The sequence below is a fragment of the Amia ocellicauda genome (assembly GCF_036373705.1).
Source record: "Amia ocellicauda isolate fAmiCal2 chromosome 11 unlocalized genomic scaffold, fAmiCal2.hap1 SUPER_11_unloc_4, whole genome shotgun sequence".
Classification (NCBI taxonomy): Eukaryota; Metazoa; Chordata; class Actinopteri; order Amiiformes; family Amiidae; genus Amia; species Amia ocellicauda.
Genome location: NW_027102662.1, coordinates 576,187 through 602,052, shown reverse-complemented (window position 1 = coordinate 602,052; position 25,866 = coordinate 576,187). Strand labels below are relative to the sequence as shown.

The 25,866-nt window shown below is 43.7% G+C and overlaps 3 non-coding genes across 3 annotated transcripts; all 3 read right to left on the bottom strand.

The window, feature by feature from the left end:
* Positions 1-12,286: 12,286 nt before the first annotated feature.
* Positions 12,287-12,359, bottom strand: trnav-cac (transfer RNA valine (anticodon CAC)). The gene has a single exon. It is a non-coding gene; the product is annotated as a tRNA-Val (tRNA).
* An 889-nt stretch (positions 12,360-13,248) lies between these two features.
* trnav-aac (transfer RNA valine (anticodon AAC)) lies at positions 13,249-13,321 on the bottom strand. Its single transcript has one exon. It is a non-coding gene; the product is annotated as a tRNA-Val (tRNA).
* Positions 13,322-13,922: 601 nt separating this feature from the next.
* trnav-aac (transfer RNA valine (anticodon AAC)) lies at positions 13,923-13,995 on the bottom strand. The gene has a single exon. It is a non-coding gene; the product is annotated as a tRNA-Val (tRNA).
* Between the last annotated feature and the right edge of the window lie 11,871 nt (positions 13,996-25,866).

Sequence of the window (25,866 nt, the reverse complement as noted above, 5' to 3'; positions counted from 1 at the left end):
CAGTCTCAAAGACCCACTTTGACAACATCACGATCGAAGTAAAATCGGATCAGAATATCAACGTACCCTTCCGCTTCGGTAAAGTTAATGTCAAACTACATTTTCGACCCCTGAAACAGTGTGTACATTATTAAAATGGCTACCTCGAGGGGTTATGTAGATCCTAGCGCCTATGTGGATTATTACAAGATGCAAGCCGGGAACGGCTTGCCCGGTTTTGTAGGAGCCCCCACAATGTATGGCGCCGGTCTAGGGGGACTCTTTCGTGGTCTCTTTAGAATGGCCGTACCCCTGCTTAAGAGAGGCTTTGCTATAGCCAGACCCCACTTGAAATCAGCGGCTAAAAATATTGTTAGTGACGTGTTCACCAATGTTATGAACCGGGCAGCTAGCCATGAGCATCAGGAGGGTTCGGGTCTCATGGTAATGGCGAGGAGGGGGGGTAAAAGAAGAAACAGCATGTGTCCACCAGGGCGACGAAGATTCGTGGCTAACAAAAAACGAAGAATCTCTCATTCTCCAACATATCGTGGATACACTCGGAGAAGGAAGCAGCACAAGAAAAAACCTGCAAAAAGAAAGTCTCAAAGAAAGAAAAATAGAGCCTCAGGATACATCTTTTAAACATGTCTTTTGTCCACAGTCTATCGGAAGAATGCGTCAAATCAGAACTGGATCTGTTTACAGTTCCATACACTCAAACGAGTATAGATAAGATCATATATGTAGAGATTCCCCCTCTTTCTGCAATTTCAGACACGGCCCCTCTGGAGTTTTTTATAGCTGGCAATGGCGAGGATTATATTGATTTGAATAACACATTTATTTTAATGAACTGTAAAGTGACTGATGAGGATGGCGATGCAATCGAGAAGACGGCCAACGCTGGGGTCATCAATTACCCGGTGGCCACCATGTTTTCACAGGTGGATGTGACCCTTGGAGATCGGCTCATTAGTCAAAGCAGCAATACTTACCCCTATAGAGCCATGATGGAGTGTATCCTTAATTATAGTGAGGAGACCCTAAGCAAACAGTTCAGCCCCGGCCTTTTCTTCAAAGACATCCCGGTAGCTATGGACGATAAGGATCCAGAGGGACTCAATAAGGGTTTGCAAAAAAGAACGGCCTCTTCAACAGAAGGGAGGACCTTTGAGCTAATGGGGCATATCCATGCAGACATATTTTTCCAAGAAAAACTCATGCTCAACGGGGTAGACATTAAAATTAAAATGATCCGTAGTAAAAGTGCTTTTTGTCTGATGACCCCTGATACGGAAAAATATAAACTGACCATATTATCGGCCTCGCTGTTTGTGAAAAAAGTGTCCGTCTTCCCGGCGGTTAAACTAGGACACGCGCAGGCGTTAATGACGGAAAACGCCGAGTACCCGATCGAAAGAGTCTATATGAAAGTCCACAGTATCCCCGCAGGGACACGGGTGATGAACCAGGAAAATCTGTTTCTAGGACAGCTCCCAAAACAGGTTATTATAGTTCTCGTGGATAATGATGCATTTACCGGGGTTTACAACAAGAACCCCTTTAACTTTAAACATTATAACCCGGAATTTATTGCGTTGTACGTCGATGGTGTGCAGGTTCCATCCAGACCTTTTCAACCTGACTTTGAAAACGGCAATGCGGTTCGTGAATATTACAGTCTAGTACTGGCTACGGGTCGCCATCTCAAGGATCAAACTCTGCTGATCGATCGCCGGGAATACTGCAGCGGTTACACCCTGTACGGTTTCAACCTGACCCCTGACGAAGAGTGTGGACAACATTTTTCACTGATGAAGACGGGCAATATGCGTTTGGAGATGCGTTTTAAGCAGCCTCTACCACGCACTGTAAACATGGTCGTGTATGCTGTGTTTGACAACATTATTGAGGTGAATCAGAGGAGAAACGTTCTGTATGATTATTATAAAAATGAACACCAGAGAGCTCAACCACATCATGAATGCCCTGGCCAGCTCACGGAAACTGTTTCAAGGAGTCTACGCCTGCGATCAGCTGCCTAAATTTAAGATCAAGAATTTACCTGCAATGTACATAATCAACACACACCCTAAAAATATGCCCGGAGAACATTGGCTGGCTATTTATCTAAGGGAGGACCACCGTGGTGAATTTCTTGATTCCTATGGAAACCCCCCGGATTTCAGACCTTTCCCTCGGAAGATCAATAACTTTCTGCTCAACAACTGTCAAGAAACCATTTACAGCGGTCGTCAAGTACAAAGTCTTCAGACCTTCACTTGTGGTCAACACTGTGTGTTTTTCTTATATCATAGATCTAAAGGAAGGTCATACCCCGATATTATGGCCTTGTACAGTGAGGATTTAGGCCAAAATGATAAAAAAGTGGCAGAGTTTGTCAGGACACTGTGGACCCCCCCTTATAACACAATGACTTACGACCCTAGCCAGCCATGTATACAGATGGGGTGTTCTTGTGAGGATTTTAAAAGATGTCATGCGTGTTAAGGTGAAAAAATAATGAAAACAGCCTTTGAATCATTAGTTTTGTTTTTATTCAACACAATTCTTATACAAAGCAGGGGTTATGGTATAAATAAATGTACAACATTTGAAAAAAAAAAAAAAAAAAAAAAAAAATTGTTTGTCGGGTCATTATTTACAGGGGAGACAAATAAAAACATGAGATTAATAAGCTTCCCAACGATGGATAGATCCTGAGGATGGTCGCTCAGCACGGTCAGAGTAATGAGATATCGGAGTCAGATCAGGCTCCACCTCTTTACACAGATGGATTTTTTATCGCGTTTCCTGGTTAGGAACTGTTGATTGGGGCATGTTCAGACAGGCCATCACCTGTAGGAAAGCATTCCAGCCTACAGGTCGGCGACTATCGGGTACCTTATTAGTGCTAGTGACACTCTTCAACAAATCAAACGTGTGAACCTTTGATCAGTTGTCCCTTAAAAACAAATTCACCCTGTTCATTCCAAGCCGTTACCCGCGGTTTCTGAACCATTTTGTGCAGGATATATTCTGCATGTCTTTTGCTTCTGGCCGGCATGTTTCTCAAAACATCCGTTACAACATCTCCCTCTGAACTCTCAACAGGTTCGGTCACCGCAACATCTTTATCAACCGAACCCCCCGCATCAGCCCCAGAACCATTTTCTTGAGAGGCCATGGTTAAAGTTAAAATGTATTGATCTTTTTCACCCTGTCTAACCAGACGGAGGTAGCGCTGTAACATGTTGGTATACAACTGGTCTTTGGAATACTGATTTAAATCGGCCCTGGCCTGTATAGCTTTCATTTCAGAGTCCAGGTTGTTTTCGGCCATTTGTCTAATGGGCTCTGGCCCGACAACATTTTTTCTCAGTTTCTCAAGCTGCTCCTGAGGGATCAAAAACATTTTCTGAGCATATTCCATTATTAACCCACTCTGGAAGCTAGAAGACTGGTTAGGAAAGGCACGGCTATGCTCAACAGCGGTCCTATAAAACCCCCGGTTTTACACACACAGGGTCTCGATCAAATCCGAGGGGGCCCCTGCCAGCACAGCTTTCCTATGGCGCGGGCTCCCCTCAAATAACATTTGCAAAAGTGGCAGATTTCTTTTAATCCGAACAGACATTCTTATTTATTTCCTTTTCTTTAGCACATACACTGCCGGCCAATCGGGCGGGCACAAACCTGTTCTGAGGCGAAAGTCTTCTGGGGTTTGTGCTTTTAAGTCCGCAATCAAGTACCCGTAGGGTTTTTTGGTGGCATCCTCAAATGCCTCCAAAAAGAACTTGGTCTGGTTAGGGTACATTTGACGAGCCAAGACGGTGACCTGTAGTTTATCTCTGGGGTTTTTAAAAAGAATTATATAATTGGCATATAAATTAATAGAGCGGCTTTTTTTACCTTGAAAAAATAGATTTTGAACTAAATAAATAATACTTAAATTCCTATGATGAGTGTACTTTGTGAAAGCTTTTTCCACTTCACTGTTGTCACCGGCCTGCTCCATCAGGTCATCAAGGATCACTAGATTAGTTTGACCGGGCGGGAACAAGTCATCGTCACACAACGAGGCGGGGAGACCTTGCACAAATTTCAGATTATTTTTTTTCGAAGCCAAATCATCGTAGAGAGGTTGCCAGCAAGAGTAACACCACACTATGTTGTCAAGAGCTTGGGACACGGTTGCGTCCACATCTTCTATGATGTTCTTTATAAGATAGATCTTCCCCGAATTGGAGGGACCGGCTATAATACAGGAGAAAGGGTGTTGAAATCTGTTATCAAAACCACCGCTAATATCCATAAGGCAGAGTGGTATAATCAGTCTTCAACACTCTTTTATTGTACACCACCCTGAATCGTTTGTTTAGTGATCTATTTTCCAACGTGTACCCCTTTTTATTGCGATAGATCTGATTTCCGGCTGTAATAATCTCACGAGGAGGCGCGTCTTTCTCGGTTACAAAACTTTCTACCAGGGTCGTCAGAGACTTGATGTTAATGAGCTTGTTGTTACAATGGTTCAGAGTGAAACCCTTAACTTTCATACAGGTCTTACCCGCAGCCATTCTGTATGCGTAAGTCTTAGGACCCCCTGAAACAAACTCCACTATGTGGTCCTGAGGATCTAGTTCGCTCGTTAACTCCCCAAGGTAGTCCCCGAGGGGAGGGACCCAATCCCCTGGCCTGGTGACAAAGATTACAGAGTCAGTATCATGATAGAGCGTGCGTTCCTGCAACTGATCCATTAAGTTGTACAGTTCAAGCCGGGCGTAAGCCGTGGTAAAAACCGCTATGAAAACATTAACGTTCCCCTGTTTGGTGGGGAAATCTTTAGGGGCCCTCCACTGGACCTGTGCCACGTGGTCATTTAAGAATTGAAAGTGTGATACTGCATGTTGTTTGGAAAACATAAATTCTATAAACTGTTCAGGGGTTTTAATCAAGGTTGTGTTTAGACGGTAATTTCTTTCCCCAAACTTACCCCACAGACTGTTTAAAATCTGTTTGGACATTTGTCTCTTGGCGGGGTTTACAGTTATGTTCCCCGGCTCTAGACGGATCCCTTCCTTTTCAAAATATTGCTGAACGTATCGCTCTTTGGCCGCGGAGTCAACACACCATGAGGGATAGCCCGATGCCTCCTGTTTCCCTTTCAGATGGGTCATAATGTAATCAGCAAGAAGAGTATCAGATTTTTCAGAAAAATGCCAAACCTCATTCACCTTACCGACTCTGTAACCTTTCTCCACCGCCTTGTCAAGCTCAATGCTACACCAGACACCCGTCAGCGCTCTCTCTTCATCACTGTGCAGACAAGAGGTAGTTTGATTTTCAGTTTCCACACACGTTCTACACAGAGGGAACATCAATTTTCCCGAACACCTGTAAGGCAACATGGGTAAGAACAGCTCGCGAGGAGGGTACATGGTGACTTTGATCAAACCAAAGTAATGTCCGATTTCGAGAAAGTCACGATAAACAATGGTTGGACGCCCCACCGGGTACATTTTGGTCTTGTTGACATAAGGGTACAGACTGGTGAAATCATAGTAATCTACTCTCTCACCCTCCTTTACCTCATAATGTAAACAGAGGGCGTTGGTACGACCCCCAAATAACGCATCCCGGGGCTCTAGACGTTCAGGAAAGTCCAAGGTTTCCATAAACCGTTGTACCCCCGCTTCCTGTTGCTTCAGGGTCGTCCACTCGTGTTTCCAAATCACCAGCACGTTCAAACCATAGGTGTTTTTTAAAGTTTCAATTCGTTCCTGGAAATCATAGTACATATCACCGCAGAGTTTTTGTGTTACGGGGTTAAAGGTGTTTGGGTCGAAGCACTGAGGACAGCCATGGTAAATACAACCTGCAAACTCATAAGCGGTACGCCGCCCGGACACGTCGCTAAAACCGTCTAAGTAGTAAGGCCCCATTTTGACTTCCCCTTGATTTAAAGCATGTCTGATGAAGATGTTATCCCGGGCACTCAGGTATTCCAGCCACTGTATGGAGACAGTCGAAAAGTTATTTTGTCTAGCACGATAGTTGTCAGAAGTGGTGACCGCTATAGTGTTTTTCTGCAAGAAATTGGACCGATACATTTTCATGCAGAGAGACGCTATGGTCACACTTTGCAAAGGGTCGAGACCCGATGTGTTGATAACCTCGGCGCGGAAACGCACACAGGCTTCTTTAAGGATCACCACATCATTTTTACAATAAGCGGCCATCTCTTCTCGGAAATCAAAAACACCTCCCTTAACCGTATTGTACCATTTAAAGAATTCCTCCCTCTCATGAGACATCATAGTATCAACCCCATAATAAGAGGCGGGCGGGTAGGACCCTCGATAATTTTGAGTGTCCTTAGTATTAAAAAAATGGCAGAACCAACCTTTCTTCTGAGCCTCAAAACCCAGAGCCTTAGGCAAAGCGCTCAATTTCATGGGGAGGAAATTTAACGAGTCTATGTAACGTTAGTTGAAAGCTTCGTCGGTGAAACACATGATCTTGCTACCCTGAGCTATTATTTTTGGGGTCACCCCATTTTCCGCCAGATACTTCATCAAAATGTAAGAATCATAACCCTTAGCATTGTGGGCAATAAATGTGTAATTGAGGTATTTTGGACCGCGATACCGCGTAAAGAAATCCCTGACACAACTCTCACCGCTAGCTGACCACTCACGATCCAACATGTCAATACAGTGTATATAATTAGCAACGTGGACCCCGTTTTCTTGCCGGCATTCAAAAGCAAAAAAGACATACCGGTTGTGCGGCGGCTCCTTTTTAACCGGCTGAATAAAGCACTGGTGTTCGGACCCCGGGGTTAAATCAGCATTACAGATCCTGCATCTCGGCTCCAGACATTTGTGTGGTTTAACCTCATGAAAACGGTACTGGAGGCAACACTGCGGGCAATATTTAGTTTGATCACAATAACTCCGTTTTTTAACCCCCTCAGCAGCGGCCCTCTGTACCTTATGCTCGGAAAAACAGAACGCTGAGAGACAAATCCTTAAGCAATCTTTACATCTGATGGTAGGGCCAAACCCTTACGACATTGCGGATTGAAACAGACGTTACAGTAACCGTCACAGCGGTGCTTAAGCTTATCATTGAAGGCCTTATAACACCAATGACAAACATACGAACAACCCAAAAAAGCCGTCAAACTCTTTATTCCAAAGTAATGACTATCACTTAGGAAGAGAAACAGTGTCTGTGTATGGGTTTCAGGATGTATCTGAAATTTCACAAATACTTCCTTTACCTCACAACGGTACCACACAACAATTTTTAAAGACAACAACTCCTCAAACTTGGTGATGTCTGAAAAGGTAACCATCTGTTGAGAGTTTAAGCCGGCCCTCTGATGAAGCATTAAAGCCTCTTGCAGAGCTTGGGGTTCAGGCATGTCGGGGGTGAGTAGTTTTATTAAACTGTAAGCAAAACAGAGCTTATTGTCCCCACTGGAACTCACCACTAATTGCCTGAGCTTGGTCCTAATTATGTCGTTCTTCAAGCATTTCGACAGTCTTCTAAGCGCCCCACCCTCAGGGTTACGAACCACATTCATTACCAGAGACAGACTTTCATCAGCTAAGATGGCTGCGTTACTTTGCAATAACGCTTCGATTTTAGCCAGACATCTAAATTATCTCCACTCAGCATTACAGATAGGTTGCTAAACAAATCATCCCCTCTGAGTTCTAACTGTACAACATCTCGAGGTCTGACCCTTTCAGCAACCTGTTCAAGCATTTTCTGCAAGGCCTCGTGTATGTTGACAAATATTTCTGCATAATTGTCACAATTTAAAAGTTCTGCAAAATTAAAACGCTGAATCATTTCAAAATTGTTATAGGCCGGTCTATCTATAATCACGGGATCACTGGTACTCTTGGACACATCATCATTTTGAACAAAGCCTTCACCCCCTACATTCTCACAGAGCATGTCCTCCACAGCCTTATCAGTCTCAGAACCCTCCACATTCCGAACACCCCCACTGCTGACATCTACAAAACCCCCTTTTTGAGGAGGCTCATTTAAAGCCTGTAAAAGTCCTTCAAAGATATCCAACCGGTTAATGTCAAGACCCTCCTCTATAGTGATGGCTGCTTCTGCCGCCATCCTGTGTTCTAATTGTCTCAAATCATTTATAATAGGGGCAGAATTTGGTCGGGGTAGCTCCTCCAAAGCCTCCACCATTTCAAACAAATCGGGGTGAACTAGGGGGTGAACCTCTATAAGCGCTACCGGTGGGAGGTGGTTATTTAGATCATTGACCATCTGTAACAGGTCGGGGTTCACCGGTAAGTCTGTTAATTCACATTCTATCGGTGGTAATTGGGGGTTATTTAAATTATTTATCATTTGTAATAGTTCCAGGTTCATTGGGACATCAGAGGAGTTCACAACAGGGCCGGGGATGTTCTCTCGGGAAGGTCTTTTTGGGGCCCTAGCTTGTTCATAATCCTTTAGTTTGTGAGTTCTTTTACCAAGTCAGGACATTTTTTAATTTATTTTTTATTTTTCCAACAACCCACAATAGTAAGGCGTTTTGTGTCTATTAATACATTAAATACGGTACAATTCGTTAGTAAGGGTATTAATAAGGGTGTTTTGGCTCTCTATCACCAGGTTTTGCCCCACTAACACAAGTCTTTGATTTTGTAACTAAGTATGTAGCAACTCATGCCGACCTTCAGGAAGTAGCTCCGGGGGCTGGTGGCCTGGCTCAGCTTCAAAGGATGGTCGCTCCGGTAAATCTCGGTCGAAGGAGGCAGGGAGCGAGCGTATACTCATGGACGGACACCAAGAAGGCCTTTGCGGTAACACCCTGGCCAAGCGCGGGGTACTGTTCCGCGTTTCTGTAGCCAAGAAACGGGTCTGGGGGGACGATGTTGAAACCAGGCCGTCGTTGGGTGGTGTGTCAGCCCTGACTGACGGCGACCCCTGAGGTTGTTGGATGCCTGTATTTGTTCCGCCCGACAATGCGGCGGGCTGAATCTGGGGTGTTGAATTACCCCCAGAAGGCTGTGGCCTGAGTAGATGTTGGGGGGTCTCCAAGACCACCGTGGGGGATCCTATCGGTGATCTCACCGGGGAAGATGTTTGATCCCACTTAGACGGGGTAATTGTCCTCAATAGCTCATCCACAGAAGAGTCTTGGGAAGAATAAAAATATACATTACATTTACATCTTTAAACGGCGACAGAAATCAAACTTAAAACAACATGTCCAGGACATTCAAAACCTTTAGCTTTTTTAGACCTTTGAAAATAGCCTTAGACATTCACTACAACGCCTTATTATTTACAGACAATATATTTATTAGGACTTGATAATAAATGTAAAACAGAGAAGCCGCTGTAAATAAACTGTTTCTTAAATGTTTCTTTAAAAACTGTAATATTGTTAATAAAACACACACACACACAACAACATTTCATTTTTAAACGAACCTTCCAAGTGTTAACGCTTCCTGATCCCGGGACTTCCTGTTTCACAAACGTTTTCATGATCTGTTTAAATATTAAATACAATGAACACCTTCAAGCCTTTTCCTACAACCACTTTAAAACAGAAGTATAATAGCGGGAGATAAGCCAAACAACTTACTAAACCCTTTCGGACGGCTTTACTTCCTAACCAGACGGTACGGCAATCGGTCATTTCTAAACACGTTCCCCAGAAACAAGCCTAGATCTGTCCGGACTTCTAAAGATCTTTCCCAGAACCCCCCGCCCTACAGGAAACGGTCACCCATCGCTTAAATATTAGCCCTCAACGGGCAAACAAAGCCCTTTTAAAAACATTAAAGTTTGAAAGATCTTACTTACCTCCACAGAATAATCGTTTCTTATGTTTTTCGGCTGGTTTAGCTTTTTGCACCGCTGTGAAGGTAAGAGACATGTTTAACCTTTAACCACACCGCTTTATAAAAAGCTTTAACCTCTTACAGGCTGCAGACATATACTCACAGCTATCAGATACCGGGGCTGACGGCCTTTCAGATTCTTGAAAGGTTACGGTTCTCGAAGGTAAAACGAAACAAGCCCTCGATGTAGAAGGCCTTTCGTTGTCTCGAACCACGTTTCTTAATACTGTTAGACAGGATAATTTTTTTAAAATTAACAAAACTGGACTCAAACATCTTACAGAAACGTTATACAAACAAACAGGGGTTTAGTTCTTACCCGGTCGGCAGACAGCCTGTCTAGGGACAACCACTTCTCTTGGTCGAGACATTAATCACAGGCCTTTCGATAGTTTCTGTGTAATTAAAGAGACCGGCATTAATATATATTAAAACGTTTTCATAACTCTAATGAGCCGCTTCAAAACCACACACACCCATACATAAGAACCCATGAGCGCAAACACAAAAATCTTACCGTCGTTGTTCCAGATGATCTCCTCAGCGTTGGGAATTAACTCCTGTTGACTGGCTGAAAAATAATTTTACAGAACTTAAAACAAATGTTATAGCCTTATTTACAATACATGCACACAACACGCTCTGAGTCAATGAAAATAATCTGAAGACTTGCCTAAAAACTCGTTTAAATCGAAGTCGCTGATGTTGTTTCCGGACATTGTTGATCTTTAGTCTTAAATCGAAAGGTCAGTATGAGTCTGTCGAGCTGAAGACCAGACCTTCATACTTATACTGATGGCCACATGCCGGATCTGCTTGTAAGGCATTGTTCTGGTCTGGCCTTTGTGCCGCCCTGTTACCAATTAACATATCAAAACCAACCAATAAAATGACACTGCATCAAATTTCAAATAGAAACCAAGATGGAGACGATCTCTTCCTCTCTACTCTAAACTTTTATTAGAACCTTTAGGTCTCTCAAAAAAACATTTTTAAGCATCAAGACCTATAGTCAACAAACCACTAAGAATATTTCAGGCCTTTATAAGCGCTAAAAAACAACCTGAGCCAAGAAAATAACTATAAAGATCTAAAATAACTAGCGCTTTTACAGTGATTTTTTTTTTTTTTTTTAATAGCGATGCTTTGTTTGGTATAAAACAAGTCACAAACTACTCAGATCAGCGTTTATCCCCGCAAAAGAGATATTTGGGTTTATTTTACAAAGCTTATAAATTATATAGGTTAAAAGTATTCTGAATGTTTTGATACCACACGCCATACCTACTGTTGTCTGAGCCCACCCCCGCCCCCCATGGTGTGAGTGATTTAGCCTTGAGTGTTGTGATCTATTTAGCATTGAGTGATCAGTTGTTTTTATTTTTTAAACGATTCCTTATCATCAGGGATTGAGACTGCTAAAATACCTTAAAAGCATATCCTTATCTTAAGTCTAACTCTCATGAGCTTTAAGACCCTAGAATGTATTTAAGTAAAACGACTGAACACATTATGTGAGAGATAAAATATAACCACAGCTTTTTTTTTTTTTTTTTTTACAAAAACAATTAACCTATACACACAAACACCCACACACACACCCTCTTTTTTAATTTTATTTTTAATTAAATTTGAGGGGAGAGACAGAGCCAGATACAGTGTGGATAACATAAGTACCCTATGCAAAACAGGCATTGTTAGGACCTGGGATCATAACAGACAACAGAACTTGTTGATCTTATAAAATGATTGGGCGAGAGAGAGAGAGAGACAGACAGAGACAGTGTGAATATGATAAACGCACTATTCAAAACTGGCATTGTTAAGACCTGGGACCATTACAGACAACAGAACTTGTTGATCTTATAACGGTTTAGATTTACTAAACCATTACATGTATATTTAAAAAAGACCCCCAAACACTACAGGAAGAGCCGACCCATTCACACTCTACAGTTGACCAACAAGAACAACAAGAACAACAGGTTATGGGCGGCCTTGTTGTTCAGGGTTTTATGGGTGTACACTTTCTGACGGATATGACGTAGGAATAATTAAGGAAATAACTCTACCTAAAATCACGCCCCCCAATTATGACGTAGGAATATTAATAAGCTTAGGGCATACGTCATAACAAAATAGGCCGCGCCCATAAAACCCTACCATCTACTCATAAGAGTAACAGCAATGTCGCCGATCCTGCTACGGTCGTATTGTAACAGCAACAACATGTATCGATTTTAAAAGTGTCAGTTCCAGCGCCTCGCAAAGCTACCCTTCTGCGATCGTTTGTTCTCAAGGTCAGGATTTCTTGCCACTCCGAGGAAGAGAAAACTACAGCCAGCCTTGGGGCAGAGAGATGGGGACGGGTAACACGGCACTGGCACATGTGCACCGCGGGTTGTTTCCACCCGGTTTCGAACCGGGGACCTTTCACGTGTGAGGCGAACGTGATAGCCACTACACTACGGAAACCGCCCCGTCCTGGTGTTTCGAATGGCTCCCATCGAAGCCGGCTGGTAAAACACACACAGGCGTTTCCCGTGGGCCAGCCTGTGAGATAAAGGTTTCTATTTTCACTGACCTATTTTGCATTGCTCAAGGGCACATCAGGACACTTTGGAAACTCTTTCAAAGGAAGAACGCCCTGAGCTATGACAAGACTAACACTTACCCCAACAAGGTGATGCTCAATGGCTTGTTCAAACAGCTGCTGCTCGTCTTGTGCCACCATCAGACAATCACAGAGCTATTGTGCCTTCTACACCTTACGGTAGCTACAAATCTAACTACTGCTTTACTTTAACAATAATAATGACGGCGACCACGACGACAACAAGAACAACAAGAAAAACAAGAACAACAACAACAACAAGAACAAGAACAACAACATCATCATCAGATTTTAATTAAAAGTGGCTACACCAGTGTTAACAATTTCAACCTGTCGACGGACGGACGCTCTGAGTGCACCGATTTCGGGACACTTCGGAAACTCTTTCAAAGGCAGGACGCCCTGCGCTCTGACAGTGCCTGCACTTAGCCCAACAAGGTGATGCTGAATGGCTTGTTCAAACGGCTGGTGGTCTTCCGTCACCACCAGACTATCAGAGCTATACTGCGCCTTCAACTACATAAGAGTAACAGCAATGTCGCCGATCCTGCTACGGTCGTATAGTAACAGCAACAACATGTATCGATTTTAAAAGTGTCAGTTCCAGCGCCTCGCAAAGCTACCCTTTTGCGATCATTTCTTCTCAAGGTCAGGATTTCTTGCCACTCCGAGGAAGAGAAAACGACGGCCGGCCTTGGGGCAGGGAGATGAGGACGGGTAACACGGTACTGGCACGCGTGCACCGCGGGTTGTTTCCGCCCGGTTTCGAACCGGGGACCATTCGCGTGTTAGGTGAATGTGATAGCCACTACACTACGGAAACCAACCCATCCTGGCGTTTCGAATGGCTCCCATTGAAGTAGGCTGGTAAAACGCGCACAGGCATTTCCTGTGGGCCAGCCTGTGAGATAAAGGTTTCTATTTTCACTGACCTATTTTGCATTGCTCAAGGGCACATCAGGACACTTTGGAAACTCTTTCAAAGGAAGAACGCCCTGAGCTATGACAAGACTTACACTTACCCCAACAAGGTGATGCTCAATGGCTTGTTCAAACAGCTGCTGCTCGTCTTTTGCCACCATCAGACAATCACAGAGCTATTGTGCCTTCTACACCTTACGGTAGCAACAAATCTAACTACTGCTTTACTTTAACAATAATAATGACGGCGACCACGACGACAACAAGAACAACAAGAACAACAACAAAAACAACAGCAACAAAAGAACAAGAACAACAACATCATCATCATCATCATCAGATTTTAATTAAAAGTGCCTACACCAGCACTTACAATTTCAACCTGTCGACGGACGGACGCTGTGAGTGCACCGATTTCGGGCACTCCAACGAAGAAAAACCACCCACCGCCTCCGGGGAACCACGAGGGCAAGCAGGATGAAAAGGACCGGCCCACAGCAGGCTGTTTCCGCCCGGTTTCGAACCAGGGACCTTTCGCGCGTTAGGCAAACGTGATAACCGTTACACTACGGAAACTGACACCGCTGCCTCTTGCTTCGAACGGTTACCGTTGAAGCCTGCTGGTAAAACGTGCTCAGGCGTTTCAGGTCGGCTTGGCTATGAGATGGCGTCTGAAGTGCCGCGAAAGGATGCCATTTTCACTGACCTGTTTGGCATTGCAAAAGGGCACATCAGGACACTTCGGAAACTCTTTCAAAGGCAGGACGCCCTGCGCTCTGACAGTGCCTGCACTTAACCCAACAAGGTGATGCTGAATGGCTTGTTCAAACGGCTGGTGGTCTTCCGTCACCACCAGACTATCAGAGCTATACTGCGCCTTCAACTACATAAGAGTAGATAGTAGGGTTTTTTGGGCGCGGCCTATTTTGTTATGACGTATGCCCTAAGCTTATTAATATTCCTAAGTCATAATTGGGGGGCGTGATTTTAGGTAGAGTTATTTCCTTAATTATTCCTACGTCATATCCGTCAGAAAGTGTACACCCATAAAACCCTGAACAACAAGGCCACCCATAAATACCCCCACCCCTCTGAAGGCAACGCCCCGAAACTCTCCTCTCTATTTAAGAACCCGCGCTTCTTTTAGGCAATACCTCTTTAATTCTCAGCTTCTGAAACATCCCGCTTCTTCAACATGTCCAGCGACATCAACATGAAACCCCGCAAGAAACAATCCCGGGCAAGGGTTCCTGTACTCACCAATTTGAAGATTGAACGCTCCTGGGTGTTGTTCTGGGGGGCTCGACAGGGTTACCGCTTTAAAAGGGATCCCGGCTATGTTGGAGTGGAGCTTTTTGCTTTGGGAGAGAAGGAGGGTACGTTGGAACCTTTTGAGACGGTAATTGAATACTCTTATGAGGACTGGTTGAAGGTGATGGCCTGGAAATATCTGGGGCTTGTGGATAAGACTCTAGAAGGCTTGCAAGAGGGTCCAAGAGAATGCGAAATGGAGTCTCCGACTCAGGGTTTTGAAAGGTGTGAATGGGAAAGCTTGCAGAACTACGGTAGAGTGGTGAAGAGTCTATCTCTAACTACAGATCGTAAGATTTTGTTTAGCAGTACCCTGATTACAAACCCTATTGAAAGGGGTGTGGAGGATCCAGAAAAACAGGTTACTGAAATTATGTTTGACGCCGTGGACTGGCCGTTCTTGAAAGAGGTCATAAACTGTATAAATGATGGTTTTGACATCTTGACCAAATGTTCGCAACTGGATTTGGTTAGAAGGAGAATATGCTGGATTATGGATTATATATCCCCCTTGAATGACGACGACGATGATAAAACAGACGACGTGTGGGGTTTTGAAGGGGGGTCTGACGGCTCAGGGGCTACTCTCTTCTAAGAGGGCGGTGTGTCGTGACGTAGTGAAGAGATAGGATAAAAGGCACAACAATTCATTCATGGTTTAAAATTAAAGAGAATGTCTTACCCGAAAGCTGCGGACGTCGACAGGCTCTACAGGCCTCTTCAAACCCGGGATCACCCCTGGTTCTATTCCCCAGATTTTGTATACACTCCGGAACCCTCTGACTGCGGTTACTCTCCAAGACCTCAGACCCCGGTCCCTCAGGATGAAACAACATGCGGTGCGATGGATGTCCAAATGAGTCTCGGGGATCCCCAGCCTCTGGAGCTCATGGAGGGCCTTGATTTTGCCGAACTGTCTACCGTCTGTGCGTCTCAGGAGGGGGTCAGTCCAATGGATGTAGAAACACCCCACAAACCACCAGGCGACCCAATGAGCATCGGACTGTCCCGGAGGCATGATGAAGACGCAGGATTTATGCCCGGGGTATGTGACCAAGTAAGCAGAGTGGTTAAAAGCACCCTGGTGTATATTCTGAGTGCTCTCATCGACCGAGCTCTGAAAGAAGTCTGTCGGGGGTGTGAAGTGAATCACCCCAGTCAGTTGAGACACAGTTGTTTGTTTGAACCAGACCGTTACTATTTCCTGTTCTATTTCAACGTGTTTTACAGAAGACTCAACAAACCGTGGCTGAAACCGGCACTAATCAAGGCGCTGTCTTACTCCCACATACATGTCACTGCGGGACAAGTCCAGAAAATCATAGATGAGATTTTGCTGGAGCTGAAAAAGGAGCCGTTTATAATAGAGAAACTTGGGCAGCTGCTCAATGACCTGGATGAGCCGAGTAGAAAAACCGCTGGCAAGCTAAAAGCTTATTTCTTCCGTAAAGAAGTTAAAGCTGGGGGCAGCGACGAAGAATTCGACATCTACGCCACTGATTCAGACTCTGACCTGAACTAAGGGACTTTGAACATGGGGAATGTTCTGGACTGCTTCTGCAACTGGTTCTGTCATCAACACTCTGCAGCTAACCTGAGAGCGCTATTACACCATGTGCTTGACAGAAAAGTAGCCAACGCGAGCCTTTTCTCTACAGATTTAACCATCGATGAGGATCAACTTTCAAACCTGGAAAAGTTAATGGCTGCTGTAACAAAGACCGGGGGGTACGAACACTGGGATGAAGCGCTCAAGGGGGCCAAGAATGATATTAGGCCATTTCATCAACATCTGTATGACCTTTTACTGAGCATGTTTAATACACCTCTGTTTACTTTTAAAATAGGTCATATTGTTGTTTTATTTACATATGTAACTGAGGTGTGTGCCTACAAGATAAAGAAACAGGTATATTTGTTGATATAGATTAAGTAACCAATCATCTGATTTCTTTTTGTCTGGACCGTAGAAAAAATTGTTGTGTATGTTATACTTTTCTCAAATGTCTAAAAAGGGGTATCTGCTCTCCTGAAGTTGAATAAAAAACCTTGTATAAAAACTTTGCGCATAGTGTGGGTCTGTGTGGTTATTTGACAGAATGACTCGGCAAGCTCCCCAAATGCAGGAACTATACTACAACCCAGCCAAGATTGGGGGTTTGGCGGGTAAGAAGGGTTTTCAAAGAGGACTCGCTGAGGCCGGAGTGAAGGTTAATGTTGTGGTTGTTTCAGAATGGTTACGGGAACAAGACGCCTATACCTTTCATAAACCTCTCAGGATTAAGTTTAAAAGAAACCGCGTATATGCAACTGACATAGACTCACAATGGCAAATGGATCTAGTCGATATGTCAAATTTATCAAAACATAACAATGGTCACAAATTGATGTTGATGTGTATCGATGTGTAATCAAAATATGCCTGGGCTCGAATTCTACATAATAAAACAGGTTGGGCGGTGACAAGGGCCTTTGAGGATATATTGTCCCAGGGTCGATGTCCTAAAAAACTGCAGACTGATTAAGGAAAAGAGTTTCTCAACAGAGAATTTCAGAATCTACTGAAGAGACACAAAATACATCATTTCACCACCGGAAATGAGCTTAAAGCATCGGTAGTGGAGAGGTTTAACCGCACCATAAAGACCAAAATGTGGAGATATTTTACAGCGGTCAACACGTTCAAGTATTTTGATAAAGTTCAGGATTTTATTGATGCTTACAACCAAGGGTATCACACCAGTATTAAAATGAAGTCTATAGATGTTGATCAAAGTAATTCTTTTCAGGTCTATACAAAATTATACGGACCATTTATTAAGAAGGGAAAAACTACTTATAAGTTCAACATCGGTGATGTGGTTCGCGTTTCAAAGCTAAGGAGTACTTTTGCCAAAGGTTATGAACAAACATTTTCTGACGAATATTTTACAGTTACCGAACAGTTGGCTAGAGACCCCCCCGTGTACCGGTTAAAAGACTATGACGGGGAGGATATAGAAGGAACGTTTTACGAAGCCGAGTTACAAAAAATTATTGTGGGTAAAGACAGTGTATACAGAGTTGAAAAGATATTAGCTGAAAAAACCCAGAACCGGAAAAAATATGTGTTGGTGAAATGGCTTGGATGGCCTGAAAAGTTCAATAGTTGGGTCCCGGAACAACAGGTTTGCGATATTCAATCCTTATAACAACATGCCCGCGGGTGTGTTGGGGGCATTACTTTCGATACTCAAGATGGAATCAGGAGGCTTCTACGTGACTCTACCCAGTAACGCCTCTCTCGATATATACCCTAAAAATGAAATATCCAGTTACACGGTACAATTTGGAAAATCTATAGATCTAAGGGGGTTGTGGGAAGTGGGGTTGGCGGAAATACAGTATCCTTACACTTGGGCTGTTTTACAAGATAAGGATGCCACCTTCGCCATTTTTGATGATGTTAAAAAGAGTCAATGGACATTCACGATACAAGCAGGTTATTATGACAATGTGGATAAAATATTAGATGAGATGCATAAACAGTTCTCAGAAGGCACCCCCAACATCAAGCTATATTACAACCCTATTAAAAACAGAGTGTACAAGGTGTTACCAGGTATTAGCATTCAAACCAGCGGCCAACTGGGGCGTATATTAGGGTTCTATTCTGACACAGAGAGCAGGTTCTCAGAAGTGGTGTGGCGGCTTTAACACTCTTTATGTGTATACGGATATCATAACCCACCAGAGGGTTGGGGATAGTTATGTCCCCCTTTTGAGAAATGTACTTATTAAAGGTAAAAGCAATGACATGGTCACAATTACTTATGACAAGCCACACTACGTACCAGTCTCAAAGACCCACTTTGACAACATCACGATCGAAGTAAAATCGGATCAGAATATCAACGTACCCTTCCGCTTCGGTAAAGTTAATGTCAAACTACATTTTCGACCCCTGAAACAGTGTGTACATTATTAAAATGGCTACCTCGAGGGGTTATGTAGATCCTAGCGCCTATGTGGATTATTACAAGATGCAAGATGGAACGGCTTGCCCGGTTTTGTAGGAGCCCCCACAATGTATGGCGCCGGTCTAGGAGGACTCTTTCGTGGTCTCTTTAGAATGGCCGTACCCCTGCTTAAGAGAGGCTTTGCTATAGCCAGACCCCACTTGAAATCAGCGGCTAAAAATATTGTTAGTGACGTGTTCACCAATGTTATGTACCGGGCAGCTAGCCATGAGCATCAGGAGGGTTCGGGTCTCATGGTAATGGCGAGAAGGGGGGGTAAAAGAAGAAACAGCATGTGTCCACCAGGGCGACGATGATCTGTGGCTAACAAAAAACGAAGAATCTCTCATTCTCCAACATATTGTGGAAACACTCGGAGAAGGAAGCAGCACAAGAAAAAACCTGCAAAAAGAAAGTCTCAAAGAAAGAAAAATAGAGCCTCAGGATACATCTTTTAAACATGTCTTTTGTCCACAGTCTATCGGAAGAATGCGTCAAATCAGAACTGGATCTGTTTACAGTTCCATACACTCAAACGAGTATAGATAAGATCATATATGTAGAGATTCCCCCTCTTTCTGCAATTTCAGACACGGCCCCTCTGGAGTTTTTTATAGCTGGCAATGGCGAGGATTATATTGATTTGAATAACACATTTATTTTAATGAACTGAAAAGTGACTGATTAGGATGGCGATGCAATCGAGAAGACGACCAACGCTGGGGTCATCAATTACCCGGTGGCCACCATGTTTTCACAGGTGGATGTGACCCTGGGAGATCGGCTCATTAGTCAAAGCAGCAATACTTACCCCTATAGAGCCATGATGGAGTGTAAACTTAATTATAGTGAGGAGACCCTAAGCAAACAGTACAGCCCCGGCCTTTTCTTCAAAGACATCCTGGAAGCTATAGACGACAAGGATCCAGAGGGACTCAATAAGGGTTTGCAAAAAAGAACGGCCTCTTCAACAGAAGGGAGGACCTTTGAGCTAATGGGGCATATCCATGCAGACATATTTTTCCAAGAAAAACTCATGCTCAACGGGGTAGACATTAAAATTAAAATGATCCGTAGTAAAAGTGCTTTTTGTCTGATGACCCCTGATACTGAAAAATATAAACTGACCATATTATCGGCCTCGCTGTTTGTGAAAAAAGTGTCCGTCACCCCGGCGGTTAAACTAGGACACGCGCAGGCGTTAATGACGGCAAACGCCGAGTACCCGATCGAAAGAGTCTATATGAAAGTCCACAGTATCCCTGCAGGGACACGGGTGATGAACCAGGAAAATCTGTTTCTAGGACAGCTCCCAAAACAGGTTATTATAGGCCTCGTGGTTAATGATGCATTTACCGGGGTTTACAACAAGAACCCCTTTAACTTTAAAGATTATAATGCGGAATTTATAGCGTTGTACGTCGATGGTGTGCAGGTTCCATCCAGACCTTTTCAACCTGACTTTGAAAACGGCAATGCGGTTCGTGAATATTACAGTCTAGTACTGGCTACGGGTCGCCATCTCAAGGATCAAACTCTGCTGATCGATCGCCGGGAATACTGCAGCGGTTACACCCTGTACGGTTTCAACCTGACCCCTGACGAAGAGTGTGGACAACATTTTTCACTGATGAAGACGGGCAATATGCGTTTGGAGATGCGTTTCAAGCAGCCTCTACCACGCACTGTAAATATGGTCGTGTATGCTGTGTTTGACAACATTATTGAGGTGAATCAGAGAAGAAACGTTCTGTATGATTATTATTAAAATGAACACCAGAGAGCTCAACCACATCATGAATGCCCTGGCCGGCTCACGGAAACTGTTTCAAGGAGTCAACGCCTGCGATCAGCTGCCTAAATTTAAGATCAAGAATTTACCTGCAATGTACATAATCAACACACACCCTAAAAACATGCCCGGAGAACATTGGCTGGCTATTTATATAAGGGAGGACCACCGTGGTGAATTTTTTGATTCCTATGCAAACCCCCCGGATTTCAGACATTTCCCTCGGAAGATCAATAACTTTCTGCTCAACAACTGTCAAGAAACCATTTACAGCGGTCGTCAAGTACAAAGTCTTCAGACCTTCACTTGTGGTCAACACTGTGTGTTTTTCTTATATCATAGATCTAAAGGAAGGTCATACCCCGATATTATGGCCTTGTACAGTGAGGATTTAGGCCAAAATGATAAAAAAGTGGCAGAGTTTGTCAGGACACTGTGGACCCCCCCTTATAACACAATGACTTACGACCCTAGCCAGCCATGTATACAGATGGGGTGTTCTTGTGAGGATTTTAAAAGATGTCATGCGTGTTAAGGTGAAAAAATAATGAAAACAGCCTTTGAATCATTAGTTATTGTTTTTTTTCAATACAATTCTTATACAAAGCAGGGGTTATGTTATAAATAAATGTACAACATTTGAAAATAAAAAAAATAAAATAAAAAATTGTTTGTCGGGTCATTATTTACAGGGGAGACAAATAAAAACATGAGATTAATAAGCTTCCCAACGATGGATAGATCCTGAGGATGGTCGCTCAGCACGGTCAGAGTAATGAGATATCGGAGTCAGATCAGGCTCCACCTCTTTACACAGACGGATTTTTTGTAGCGTTTCCTGGTTAGGAACTGTGGATTGGGGCATGTTCAGACAGGCCATCGCCTGTAGGAAAGCATTCCAGCCTACAGGTCGGCGACTATCGGGTACCTTATTAGTGCTAGTGACACTCTTCAACAAATCAAACATGTGTGAACCTTTGATCAGTTGTCCTTTAAAAACAAATTCACCCTGTTCATTCCAAGCCGTTACCCGCGGTTTCTGAACCATTTTGTGCAGGATATATTCTGCATGTCTTTTGCTTCTGGCCGGCATGTTTCTCAAAACATCCGTTACAACATCTCCCTCTGAACTCTCAACAGGTTCGGTCACCGCAACATCTTTATCAACCGTACCTCCCGCATCAGCCCCAGAACCATTTTCTTGAGAGGCCATGGTTAAAGTTAAAATGTTTTGATCTTTTTCACCCTGTCTAACCAGACGGAGGTAGCGCTGTAAAGTGTTGGTATACAACTGGGCTTTGGAATACTGATTTAAATCAGCCCTGGCCTGTATAGCTTTCATTTCAGAGTTCAGGTTGTTTTCGGCCGTTTGTCTAATGGGCTCTGGCCCGACAACATTTTTTCTCAGTTTCTCAAGCTGCTCCTGAGGGATCAAAAACATTTTCTGAGCATATTCCATTATTAACCCACTCTGGAAGCTAGAAGACTGGTTAGGAAAGGCACGGCTATGCTCAACAGCGGTCCTATAAAACCCCCGGTTTGATTAATCTTCTTTCTTTTTCTTTTAATAGAATACTTCTTATTAGCGATGATCTTGATAACCGCTTTTTGTTTTTTGAGTTTAGAATGTTGAGAAGGGGTTAGGGGTATATTACCGCGTAAGATGTTAAAAGCTATTTCACACAGGGTCTCGATCAAATCCGAGGGGGCCCCTGCCAGCACAGCTTTCCTATGGCGCGGGCTCCCCTCAAATAACATTTGCAAAAGCGGCAGATTTCTTTTAATCCGAACAGACATTCTTATTTATTTCCTTTTCTTTAGCACATACACTGCCGGCCAATCGGGCGGGCACAAACCTGTTCTGAGGCGAAAGTCTTCTGGGGTTTGTGCTTTTAAGTCCGCATCCTCAAATGCCTCCAAAAAGAACTTGGTCTGGTTAGGGTACATTTGACGAGCCACGACGGTGACCTGTAGTTTATCTCTGGGGTTTTTAAAAATAATTATATAATTGGCATTTAAATTAATAGTGCGGCTTTTTTTACCTTGAAAAAATAGATTTTGAACTAAATAAATAATACTTAAATTCCTATGATGAGTGTACTTTGTGTAAGCTTTTTCCACTTCACTGTTGTCACCGGCCTGCTCCATCAGGTCATCAAGGATCACTAGATTAGTTTGACCGGGCGGGAACAAGTCATCGTCACACAACGAGGCGGGGAGACCTTGCATAAATTTCAGATTATTTTTTTTCGAAGCCAAATCATCGTAGAGAGGTTGCCAGCAAGAGTAACACCACACTATGTTGTCAAGAGCTTGGGACACGGTTGCGTCCACATCTTCTATGATGTTCTTTATAAGATAGCTCTTCCCCGAATTGGAGGGACCGGCTATAATACAGGAGAAAGGGTGTTGAAGTCTGTTATCAAAACCACCGCTAATATCCATAAGGCAGAGTGGTATAATCAGTCTTCAACACTCTTTTATTGTACACCACCCTGAACCGTTTGTTTAGTGATCTATTTTACAACGTGTACCCCTTTTTATTGCGATAGATCTGATTTCCGGCTGTAATAATCTCACGAGGAGGCGCGTCTTTCTCGGTTAAAAAACTTTCTACCAGGGTCGTCAGAGACTTGATGTTAATGAGCTTGATGTTACAGTGGTTCAGAGTGAAACCCTTAACTTTCATACAGGTCTTACCCGCAGCCGTTCTGTATGCGTAAGTCTTAGGACCCCCTGAAACAAACTCCACTATGTGGTCCTGAGGATCTAGTTCACTCGTTAACTCCCCAAGGTAGTCCCCGAGGGGAGGGACCCAATCCCCTGGCCTGGTGACAAAGATTACAGAGTCAGTATCTTGATAGAGCGTGCGTTCCTGCAACTGATCCATTAAGTTGTACAGTTCAAGCCGGGCGAAAGCCGTGGTAAAAACCGCTATGAAAACATTAACGTTCCCCTGTTTGGTGGGGAAATCTTTAGGGGCCCTCCACTGGACCTGTGCCACGTGGTCATTTAAGAATTGAAAGTGTGATACTGCATGTTGTTTGGAAAACATAAATTCTATAAACTGTTTAGGGGTTTTAATCAAGGTTGTGTTTAGACGGTAATTTCTTTCCCCAAACTTACCCCACAGACTGTTTAAAATCAGTTTGGACATTTGTCTCTTGGCGGGGTTTACAGTTATGTTCCCCGGCTCTAGACGGATCCCTTCCTTTTCAAAATATTGCTGAACGTATCGCTCTTTGGCCGCGGAGTCAACACACCATGAGGGATAGCCCGATGCCTCCTGTTTCCCTTTCAGATGGGTCATAATGTAATCAGCAAAAAGAGTATCAGGTTTTTCAGAAAAATGCCAAACCTCATACACCTTACCGACTCTGTAACCTTTCTCCACCGCCTTGTCAAGCTCAATGCTACACCAGACACCCGTCAGCGCTCTCTCTTCATCACTGTGCAGACAAGAGGTAGTTTGATTTTCAGTTTCCACACACGTTCTACACAGAGGGAACATCAATTTTCCCGAACACCTGTAAGGCAACACGGGTAAGAACAGCTCGCGAGGAGGGTACATGGTGACTTTGATCAAACCAAAGTAATGTCCGATTTCGAGAAAGTCACGATAAACAATGGTTGGACGCCCCATCGGGTACATTTTGGTCTTGTTGACATAAGGGTACAGACTGGTGAAATCATAGTAATCTACTCTCTCACCCTCCTTTACCTCATAATGTAAACAGAGGGCATTGGTACGACCCCCAAATAACGCATCCCGGGGCTCTAGACGTTCAGGAAAGTCCAAGGTTTCCATAAACCGTTGTACCCCCGCATCCTGTTGCTTCAGGGTCGTCCACTCGTGTTCCCAAATCACCAGCACGTTCAAACCATAGGTGTTTTTTAAAGTTTCAATTCGTTCCTGGAAATCATAGTACATATCACCGCAGAGTTTTTGTGTTACAGGGTTAAAGGTGTTTGGGTTGAAGCACTGAGGACAGCCATGGTAAATACAACCTGCAAACTCATAAGCGGTACGCCGCCCGGACACGTCGCTAAAACCGTCTAAGTAGTAAGGCCCCATTTTTACTTCCCCTTGATTTAAAGCATGTCTGATGAAGATGTTATCCCGGGCACTCAGGTATTCCAGCCACTGTATGGAGACAGTCGAAAAGTTATTTTGTCTAGCACGATAGTTGTCAGAAGTGGTGACCGCTATAGTGATTTTCTGCAAGAAATTGGACCGATACATTTTCATGCAGAGAGACGCTATGGTCACACTTTGCAAAGGGTCGAGACCCGATGTGTTGATAACCTCGGCGCGGAAACGCACACAGGCTTCTTTAAGGATCACCACATCATTTTTACAATAAGCGGCCATCTCTTCTCGGTAATCAAAAACACCTCCCTTAACCGTATTGTACCATTTAAAGAATTCCTCCCTCTCATGAGACATCATAGTATCAACCCCATAATAAGAGGCGGGCAGGTAGGACCCTCGATAATTTTGAGTGTCCATAGTATTAAAAAAATGGCAGAACCAACCTTTCTTCTGAGCCTCAAAACCCAGAGCCTTAGGCAAAGCGCTCAATTTCATGGGGAGGAAATTTAACGAGTCTATGTAACGTTAGTTGAAAGCTTCGTCGGTGAAACACATGATCTTGTTACCCTGAGCTATTATTTTTGGGGTCACCCCATTTTCCACCAGATACTTCATCAAAATGTAAGAATCATAACACTTAGCATTGTGGGCAATAAATGTGTAATTGAGGTATTTTGGACCGCGATACCGCGTAAAGAAATCCCTGACACAACTCTCACCGCTAGCTGACCACTCACGATCCAACATGTCAATACAGTGTATATAATTAGCAACGTGGACCCCGTTTTCTTGCCGGCATTCAAAAGCAAAAAAGACATACCGGTTGTGCGGCGGCTCCTTTTTAACCGGCTGAATAAAGCACTGGTGTTCGGACCCCGGGGTTAAATCAGCATTACAGATCCTGCATCTCGGCTCCAGACATTTGTGTGGTTTTATCTCATGAAAACGGTACTGGAGGCAACACTGCGGGCAATATTTAGTTTGATCACAATAACTCAATTTTTTAACCCCCTCAGCAGCGGCCCTCTGTACCTTATGCTCGGAAAAACAGAACGCTGAGAGACAAATCCTTAAGCAATCTTTACATCGGATGGTAGGGGCCAAACCCTTACGACATTGCGGATTGAAACAGACGTTACAGTAACCATCACAGCGGTGCTTAAGCTTATCATTGAAGGCCTTATAACACCAATGACAAACATACGAACAACCCAAAAAAGCCGTCAAACTCTTTATTCCATAGTAATGACTAT